Source organism: Pinus tabuliformis, chromosome 5_1 (genome assembly GCF_031772625.1).
Source record: "Pinus tabuliformis cultivar Carrire ecotype Pingquan chromosome 5_1, CPIR1, whole genome shotgun sequence".
NCBI classification, from domain to species: Eukaryota; Viridiplantae; Streptophyta; class Pinopsida; order Pinales; family Pinaceae; genus Pinus; species Pinus tabuliformis.
Window position 1 is genome coordinate 139312667 of NC_142305.1, and position 10591 is coordinate 139323257.

The following is a 10591-nucleotide window of genomic DNA, read 5'->3' on the forward strand; positions in this document are numbered from 1 at the left end:
ATTAAGACCTTCAATTTTGTCTCCAAATTGACCAAAAAGGCTACACAAAGCACCCATTAGACTTGTTGGCATAATGACTAACCAAATTCACTCTATTAACATAAATATAATAAAAAACATGCAATAAACTAATGAGAATGGTGGATTAAGTCAAATTAGGAGGTTGAATGAGCCCAAATAATTGTCCATTTTTGGGGCTCATCATCACCCCCCTACTGAAAGTGTTGCTCATCCTCTGAGCAACCAATCTCTCTCCTCATCTTTGTCGGCCCTGGTGGCCTCCTTTTCATGCCAAGCTTCTGAAGTGATGTCCTCTTCTCTGTCATGAAACCATGCTTCTTTTCTTCTTCCCACTGCCTGCTGCTTTTCCTAGTGAATTCTCAGCCTTGTTATGAGTGTGCAAGTATATGCAATCATATGGAAGAAATGGTGGCCTTGGCATTTCCTAAAACCTGCAACGTGAGGGCACTCGTATGTTTTGTAACAAGGAAGTTGGTTAAATTCACAAGATAAGCCATGGTCATGTTTCCAAGCAACAGGAATATGATAAAGGTGTTTTCTCTGGCTTTTTCAATAGCAATAGCTAATACATTACCCTCCACAAAAAGAGTAACAGGAAGCAATAACAGCGCAGCAATTGGTGCCATGTACATGAGCAAATTCATAGAGTGAAGCTTCTCTGCCTCAGAGGTAAGCAGGAGCCCCTGAACAACTAATTTCAATGCTCTGGCAGCAGTTGATCCTAAGCAAACCAAAAAGCGAAAAAGGTGGAATAATGGCTCACTGTTGCTTGCAATAACAATGCCAAATACCATAGGCACCAAGGCCATATAAACCACAGAAGACTCCCTCTTACATGTTATTATAAATGCAAAATATTGCTGTGAAGAAGGGAGTTGTTGCCCCAATAGTTTGATTGAAGGAGACTGGCAAATAGCGCAGAGAAATATTGCCACAAACAACCGAGAAGGAGAAAATGAAGCTCAGTGCCAATATCTCAAGAAACTATCTCCTGGAGACGATGAACTGCATTGGTACAATCTCTAACCATGAAATTGCCAGAAAACCATAAAATGACAGGCACACATGTGCAACATTGTGAGGAATATTGGGTATCTGCATCCAAAAAACTAAGTAGGCATTTGTTAAGCAATAGCACACCAATATTGGAAGAGTACCAAGCTGCAATAATGAGAGCTGTTGTAATAGTCTGGGACACAGGAAATGCACCATATTTTCCTTCTCCTGTTGGAGTTGGAGGTATGTCAATAACTTCTTGTTCAAGCTTTGGATTACTGCCCCGCCTCGTCCATGTTTGTGTTTCGGCCATAGCTGAAGAGGGCTTGAAAAATCAGATCTGATCAATATTCGGAAGACCCAATTGGTTTCCAGACCTGAGCACCATCTGGGTACTTGTCTATACTGTGTAGGACTCAGATGGACCCAAAACAGATGTGGATGTCTCGTTATTATAAACCTCCCCCAACTCTGCAACTTGGTGATCTTTTTAGCCTCCTCGAGCTGAGAGATGAAAGAGAGATCAGTTCCTATTGGGAACAGCTTCAGATTGAGATTGATGTGTATGAGAAGTGAGCGCAAACACAAATCTCATCAGAGAGCTCCACCCCAGTTCCGCCCGAAAACCAAGCAACTTACTCTGCCCTGGAAGACTCTGCTGTATTTTCCTGTAAAACGTCTTCCTGTAGAATGCTAGCCGGATTCCATAGGATGTCTCTGCGCCTCTGCACGATCTTGGTATGCTGGAGAATTTTGAACAGGCCAAAACAATCAGCGAAGGATGATAGGTTAATCATTTTGAGGAAGCAGAGGATGTATACTTCAGTTGAACATGATGCAAGTGCAAGTTAACAGTAGTCTAAGAGTTTCGGCTGAGCGCTCATTAATTCTGCGTGATTTTTGGTGGAGTGAGGTGGAAAAAATGTGTGCTGGCCCATATGAACTGCTGTGCTATCATGAACTGCATGTCTTCTTCTATTTGTTAATCAATTGATGCCCTGTGCACTGAAGTTCAACAAATCTTCCATTGCCTGTGTTTCTCAACTTCCACGTGAATGACTATCCACGCATGCTGCGTGACTTTCTCGTGCGTGCTAGAGAACTGGGTGTCTTGCTACATTCATGGCTTAATTTCACCATTCCATTCGTTCATGCAATGCTTAGACTAGATTCATGCAATAGATGAACAAGGTTTAGTCACGTACCTGAAGTCAAACGGCTGCTTATGAAGATTTTTGTTGCTGCATGCTCATGTTCTGCTGCTGCATGCTTGGATCCTTTGGTTGCATGAGGGCTTGGCTGATGATTTTTGATTGCTTTTCCTTGTACAAGTGTCCTCTAACCAGATCTAAGCTGCATGCATTTGTTTCCACGTTCAAATCTGCACCTTCAAGCTGCTGCTGCTGCAATGTCACAGAACCAGAACTTGTTTTCGCCATTGCTCCCAATCGGTAAACCGGATTGATCTGAAACTTGCTGAGCGTGTTCCTATCATCATTATGCATCTCCCATAGCAAAATCGTGATCAATGGATGCACGGATTTCGAGAAAAGTGGAAAATGGCTGAAGATTTCAGAGATCAATTTCTCGGAAACCGTGCATCGGAATCGGCTGAAACTGCTTGGGTAAGTTACCATCACTCATATGCATATCCCCATGAAACAGGTTTTGAAACGGATGCACGGATATGGAGAAAATGCAAAAATGGCTGATGGTGATGGAGGCTGATTTCTTGGAAACCGTGCACCGGAATTGGCTGAAACTGCTCAAGCATGTTTCCATCACCCTTGTACAATTCCCCATAAAATGGTTTGTCAAATGGATGCATGGTTTTCAAGTTATGGCAAAAACAAATTTTGTTCCATGTGTTTTTTTCTTCAAGGCATTTTGCAAGTGTTTGCATGGAAGGGAAAACTGAGCTTGGGCTGTGATGCAGGTATGGAGATGATGGAGGAGGAGTTGGAAGATTGCATAAGGGCTTCTGAACCCTTGAGGAAGCTACCATGTTCGCCAAACCACTTTTTGAAATCCATGTCTAGTTTCCCACAATTTCTACAGGAAGTTCCTGTAGAAGCACAATGAGAAGCACAATGAGGTGGAAAAAATGATGGAGAAAGGCAAGGGATGGACACACAAGTGCTTGTAGACATAATCAACAGATTCCCACCATCAGATTCCATTTTTAATTTGAATTTGGTTCGCCCAAAGGTTCTACAGGATGTTTCCTGTAGAAATACAGAGCTTCCTGTAGAAGGCACAAAAAAAATTCCTTTGACCTTGATTTGAGTGCTCCTCCTGTCATGAAACGTCCTTCTTGCAACCTGCAATTAGCCAATGGAAATTAGTTTTATTTTTCTTTTTCTTTTTCTCTTTTTTTTGAAAAACAACTAGGGCGCCTCATGGAGGTTTTCACCCTAATTGTCTGCCCTGGGCGCTTCCAAGGAAGGTTTTCACCCAGGGATCTTATTCTCTTTTCTCTTTTTTTTTCAACCCATTGACCGCCTCATGGAGGTTTTCAATCAATGAGCCAATCTAAGGCGCCTCTGAGGAGGTTTTCACCTTAGATTTTTATTTTCTTCTTATTTTCATTTTTTTCTCTTTTTTTCTTTTTTTTTTTCTCTTCTACCCTACCCTACTTGAAAAACAAGATCGTTCTCAAGTATAAGAATACTTCCAATGGAGCCATGTGCACATCGAGATTAGAGAAAAAATGATGTGAAGGCTCGAAATGCATGCTTTGATAGGTATCCAGATCTCAGAGACCAAATGATCTGACCTTGAAGGGATCGAACATAGCTGAGGAAGAGAGTACCTCTGCAACTTAGTGACTGTCTGAAACCATATCTCAATATAGCTCTGATATACTTGGTTCTTTTGCTGATCTGGATCATGTTTCATGTCACCTTCTAACATGACTTTCTCATCTTCCTCTTTTTGCTGATCTTTCTCTTGAATACATGGAAGATTTGATGGTAACCATGAGGAGGCTTTCTCGATCTCTGATTCTGATCTCTTCTCTTCATCAAGTGCAGCCCATGGTTCTTTGATCTCCTCTTTGGAATCTTCTTTTTTCCTTTGGTCCTTCAATGTTGTCAATATAATCTCTGTTTTGCAACACTCTTCCTGAGCTTTGGTGAACATCATTGAGCTCAAGAGGAGTCATTTGCACATGTTGTGCCTCAGCTTTGCAATTGGGTTGAGCTGCTCCATTGTATGGCTTTGGAAATGGTACGGGTAGTTGAGTGGAGGTGTAAAATTGAGATGGAGATGGATGGCATTGTGGATGGGTAGGCATTTGGGGTTGCCTTGGTGGAGGAGGAGGCGATGGTTGTGGATGAGCAGGTGGTGGAGGAAAATGAGCGGGATGAGGGTTGTACTGGGGCCTCCACTCCTGATAAGGTGCATTCCACTGAGGCTGTGGCTGAGCATAAGAGTGAAATGAATGAGCAACTGGTTGCGCATAATATGGATCTGTGAAGGAATCAGGAGGAGGTGTGAACCATGAAGGATGAGCAGGGGGACCCCAAGAAGGCATGAAAGTGGCTTGGTAGGGGTCATAATAGGTCTCAGGTGTCCCTTGCAGTTCCTGCTGGTAAGATCTAAGCTCATGTGGCCTCCTTTGGTTCATATAATAGAGTGATTCAGTGGCTTCTTTGGTTCTCTGATATGCAACTTTAAGTCCAGGCAAGGAAGGGCACTGATTCATAGGATGGTATTCTTCACAGACAAAACACACTTCTAGGGAGTGCATTGGACATTCGTTCCTAGGATGCTTTCTAGTGCACCTAGGACAAAAGATGACCAAAGCCCTCTTGGCTTCCTCTTGCTTCTTTTGGATCTGTAAGGTATCCAGTTGCATGGCAAGAAACTGCCTCATATCACTCTTGAAATCTTCCATTTGAGTTGCAAACTCATTCTTGGAAAAGGTATTGCTCCCAACATTTCTACTTGTAGCCATTTTCTCCAGAGGAATGTTTTCTTCTTCTTCTCCCCTAGAGGTTCTTTAAATATGCCTTGATGTCCATCCAAGGGTTCTTCTTAGTCACAGCCATCGAAGAAGAGAGAAGGTTGGCTGTGTGAAGCAATGGGGGGTGTTGTGCAATCATTTTTCTAACTTATCTCTACTCCTACAAGGCATGAAATGAAATCTTTTTGGTTGATTTTTTCATTTTTCTTCTTGTACCTGCAAAACTAAAATGGATTGAACTACAACTAACTATCTTGCTGAAATGAAAATGCGGAATTGAAATGAAAGCAGGAAAGGACTAATCTATTTTGCTCAAATGAAATTGCAGGAATGAAATGCTAGGCTACGCTTGCGAAATTGAAATGCTAATCTACACTTGCAGAAATGAAATTGCGGAATTGAAATGCTAATCTATGAAAGCAGGAAATGCTAATCTACTTTTGCATAAATGAAATTGCATAATGGAAATGAAATAAACTACTTAGTAGAAGATTGTAGTGGAAAATAGAAGAAAAGCAACAATCACTAATACTCTGACGCTTCCCTGGCAACGGCGCCAAAAAGATGGTGGACCCCAGTATTGTAGCAATAATGCTACAACTCCTGGAACTCCCTTCTTTAATTTTATCAACCCGGTAGTTCGTAACAAACTTGGAAGCGACGGTGCTGTATGCACAAGTACTAGCTCTTGCCGCAGCTGTCACTTGGTCAGCTGGCACAAGTCCACTAGGGGCTCAAGCCAACTTCTATGAGATCTTAGAAGAAGCTTTTTAACTGATGGACGAAAGCTAACTCAAAGGAAGCTAATCTACTTGCGGAAAGAAACTGAAAGCCAAAAAGAAATACAAACCCTAGCAACCCCTAGCAAACCCTAATTCTACCAACTAGTCCTACTGATGCAAAAATGAGAATGCAAACTACGAGAAGAGATGCCATTACTTCTAGGAAGGTAAAATGCATGTGTCTAAGTTATCACTATCTGAAGAACACATCTTTTTGTATTTTTTATTAAGTTATTAGAATTATCATGCATGTGCTTTTAACTGGCTTTTCACTGTGCAGGGATGGATCAAGGAGGAGAAATGCTTGGAAAAGGTTGGGATGGTACAGAGAGGGTCTAAGGGATCCCTAAAATTCTTTCCGAGAGTTTCACAAAGTCTGGATACCATGCAACCGTGTTTATGAACTTCTACAGGAAGTCTGTAGGGGTTTCTACTTCAGCGCAGGCTCTGTGAAGAGACTCTGCATTTCAACGCAGGTCCCGAGAGGGCTACCTGCACTGCAATTCAGTTTCTCTGTGTAGCAGGTGCGTTGATCAGCCTAGCCCTGCCTAGCTGAGGTTCTTTGCTCACTTTTTCCAGTTTTGCCTCTGAGTTTTGCAGCCTGTTATCAGTGTGTGTACCTATCTGAAAACCCCTTTTCTTTGCCTTAATTCCACCTCAGTTGTATAAAAGAAACTGTATTTGTTTTTGTGTATTTGTTATGTCATTTACAGTTTCCCATTGCAAAAGTAAACTGATCATACTGTCGCCCTTAGATCTAGATCTGTCGTAAGTGTCGTTTTGATCTTAGGAGAAAGTTTATTTGCTGTTGACAGTTGATTGCGCTTTTACTTTTTCCTTTTGGTTTGAATTTGTGAATTTCTAGTGTCGAAACAAGTGTTTACTTCAAAATCATAAAGTGTCGTAATCGTCTCTACCTTTTTGATTTCGAAAAGAAGCTTGTTTGTGTTTTTCACTTGAAATCGAATTCGAATTTGTACAACAACTTTCTTTTTAGGCATCAATATTAAGAAAGTGAAAAACAAATACATGCACAAGTGCATTTGCATATTGACAGTTTGTATGGCTTGATTTAGGAAAAGTGCATTTACAGTGTGCTCTTTGCTCTTTGAGAAAAGATTGTCTTTCTTTTCCCCTTGTAGCTAGGATTTTCATTGTTGAAAAGAGATAAAAGCTTGTTTATCATCTTTAGACTGCATTTAGGAATTACATCTACATCTCGTGGTGATCCAAAAAGGCAAACTTCTAAGAAAGATCAACCTAAAATAAATTGAATGAACTTAACAACGCTTTGTAACTTAACGCACAACATAGAGGTCTAGGCTAGAGACGTGTTCCGGCGTCGTAAAGCCTGGTAACTGTTGTCCTCACTGTTTGTTGGGTGATTCCTCCACTGTGAGACGATAAGTGCCAGTACGGATTGTGCTCGCACGTACCGTCGAGTATATATTGGGAGACCCCTATAGGTATAAAACCTTTATCCATAGGAAGCCGTGTCGGCCGCCCTACTGATCGCAATGCACTGAACACAGCATTCGGGAAGATTGACCGCCCGTACCTTAAAAAGTGTTCTGCAGTTTTGCGATTGGTTTGGCACACCCTCTACCTAGATCTCCAGAGCAGTCCCTTTCGTTCCTTTTCAGACTCCTTAACGGAAAAGGTCCATCTGAGCACTTGTTACTTTAGGCTCATTAAAAATCGAAGGAGACTAGAGTCATCTTTTGTTTTTTCTCGACTCTTTAAAACTGAAAAAACAAAGTTGTGTCAAAGCATGTTAAAATTTATTTTAAACGGAATATTCATACCCTTTTTCCTGCGTTGATCTTTAGGTTGAGAAAATGGAGCCTACCAACCAAGGAATTCCCCTTGGTGGAAATCCTAGTCCCTTCTCCTCTTGGGGAGATGTTGGTGCGCCCCATATGGCCACATGGTGGCTTCCAGGACTGACAATTGGCTTGCCAGTTTGGCTCTTCTCAACCAATGTCGTTCAGAACACCACTATTCCTGAGCAGTCAAATCAGCAGTTAGACGAGTCCAGAATTTCCCACCAACCTTCGACTTCCTCTAATTCGTCCTCTCTTCCTTCCTCTTCGCTTGACGGGACTGGTAAAGCCAAAAACCAAGTTCCTAAGGAGAAGAAGAAGAAGAAGAAGAAAGAGAAGAAGAAGAAGGAGCTAAAGGCAAATAAGGGAAAACAAGTGTCGTCTAATGAAAATCCACACACAGCACTGACCAGGCCTAAATCTCCATGTGTCATTTGTAGAGGAGACCACTTTCACAGAGATTGTCCTTGCATCCCCCGGATACTAGGGGACTGGTCTCCTCGTTTGCACAATCCGGTGTCATCAACCTCTGGAGATCATGTTGAAAGTACACCGTCAACTAGTGAAAGTGAAGCCCCAGGACAAAAAGGGAAAGCTAGATTTCCCTATAGACTGTGCGAAGGCGACCATGCCCTCAACCGTTGTCCCTTCTTAGACGAGGCTAAAAGATTTTTGGATGATCGTTCGGTTTCACTGTTGCGACTTCCTCCTGGATACAAAAAACTCCTGCCAAGTCCTTCGTTAGTTGAGAATCCAGCTGGCCCGCTCAAGTGGTCAGGTGAAGCGCCTGTCATTGAAGATGAACCAGTTGAATCCATACCCGACGAAAGTCAAAAGGTCAAGGCGGCAGTTGACCCGGTCTTGCCTTCAGAGGTTTTATCTTCGAATGACACAGTCACTGGAGAGAACAAAGATGACACCGTCCAAATTGTCTTCATCAACACAGACTCCGACAAACACGGGGGCAACCTACCCATTCCTTTATCGCAGGAAGGAAGTTCGTCAGAGCCGTACCCGGCCGTCTACTCGGTCCCACCTCCAACCAACCTAGTTGTATCCTTCGACTGGAACTAGCTAGGCAGACCCCGTTTACCAGCAGGCATACCATTCCGAATTCTCGTTCAAATATACAGAATGGTCATGGCTGGTACCATCATTGATGAGGGGGCTTCTGTGAGTATCCTTTCCTCTATTGCTTGGAAAGCGCTTGGTTCGCCATCGCTTTTGTCTGAAATGAGAAATCTGACAGGCTTTGATAAAGGAACCAGTCAACCTTTAGGGATTCTCCCCAATGTGCCCATAACATTGAAAGGGAAGACAGTTCAAATGAACGTAATGGTCGTTCAAGGACCCTTGGATTATAACCTACTCCTTGGACGAGACTATATTTATTGCATGGGAGCCATCGTCTCCTCACTCTTTAGAGTAATGTGTTTTCCACACAAAGGAAGAGTGGTCAAGCTCGTGGACCAGCTTTCATTTCCCGGATCACGCATCGCAAATAGTCATATACCATCCCTAAATGGTCTCTTCACGCAAGAAATGTCTCAACCCACGGTCCGTCCTCCCAATGAGCGCATGTAATTCAGAGGGATATGACTGGAACCCAGGGGGAATGCGTCCTGGTCTGCTTCGGCAGGAAAACTTTAGGTGTGGGGTAGATTTCCATGGGAGAATATGTCTAGTCTGTACCCCGTCCATGATTAGAAGAGGGGTTATTCTAGAACAAGATTCTCTTGTCAAAGTTATGTGTTTGGCGCTCATTGTCACTCACCTTTTTTTATCTCGGTAAACATCGCCAGAGAAGTGTTTTGTGTACACCGTAAATAGAACAATCTTTGGGTAGCCTGTAAGAGGTAGAACCCTTCCTGATAAAACAAATGTTTTGTCAGCTCGAATAAAGGGTGACCCTTCCTGATGAAACAAATGTTTTGTCAGCTCGAATAGAGGGAGACCTCGAAACTCTGTTTTATACCTGGGGGCATGCAAACCTTTTGGAGTGCAAGCAAGGGGCGGCTATTTATTTTTTAAATTTTTAGGTCCTCCCTTTAAACCTGTAGGCTAACCCTTTAAACTCGTAGGATTAGTCGTCACCTAACTTGCATAAAGAAAGGATGTGGGGCAAAAATCTCAATTTTGTCGTTTTATATGAGACATTCTTATCATATGACTGGATTATCGAGCAGTTTTAGCACATAGTTCATGCTCGTTAAAAAATAAACATAAGACTGAGCAAGTTTTTCAATCCGCGTTTAAGCTCGTTAAAAAATGAACTATCCTCTGGTAAATAACCACCGTGAATGTAACATTATCAGGCATTAAAGCCTTGGTCGTGTTTGCACCGTCACCTCCACTTTTCCATTGGCCGATCATTCACCTCCATTTGATTGTTTACCCATTTTGAGGAACAGCTGCGAAGAGTGATTTCACTAGCCATCCTTGTGACACTGCCGTGATTGGAAAATTCCAACCCTTACCTGGAATCAGCTGCTACCCATTTTATCACTCGTTCCTCAAAAGACGAGTCTTCTTTAAGCTCTTTTCATCTGACTCGTAAAATATGAAAAGATTGCCGAGTTTTGGCCTTCCAGCTCGTTAAAGCGACCGGAAGAGCTATCCCTCCTCTAGATTTTAATCTTTTTTGGACCTGAGGGATTATTGCACAAAAAGATCGAGTGCTTTTTTTGTTCGGCTCGTTAAAACTATCGAAAATTCATCCCTTCTGTATTGTTTTATACTTTTTCGGACTTAAGGGATTAGATGATGAAAAAGGAATTCCGGAGTTAACTTTACGTACCTTTTCAGACTCTCTAAAAATGAAAAGGACCAAGTTATCCTTGTCGTTAAACTCGTTAAAAACATTAATAGCGACAAACTTGTCTTTAGACGAGAACGAGTTTCACTATCGCTAGGCTCGTTAAAACATAGCGATGGGTTTGCCCGAAGGGCAAATTATAGAACAAGCATATGTTATCCTCCTCAAGCTTGACAAAAATAAAGAG

The 10591-nt window shown here is 42.2% G+C and overlaps 1 pseudogene; it reads right to left on the bottom strand.

The window, feature by feature from the left end:
- Nucleotides 1-413: 413 nt before the first annotated feature.
- On the bottom strand, nt 414-830 carry LOC149163809 (putative sugar phosphate/phosphate translocator At1g12500 pseudogene; annotated as a pseudogene).
- Nucleotides 831-10591: the final 9761 nt, after the last annotated feature.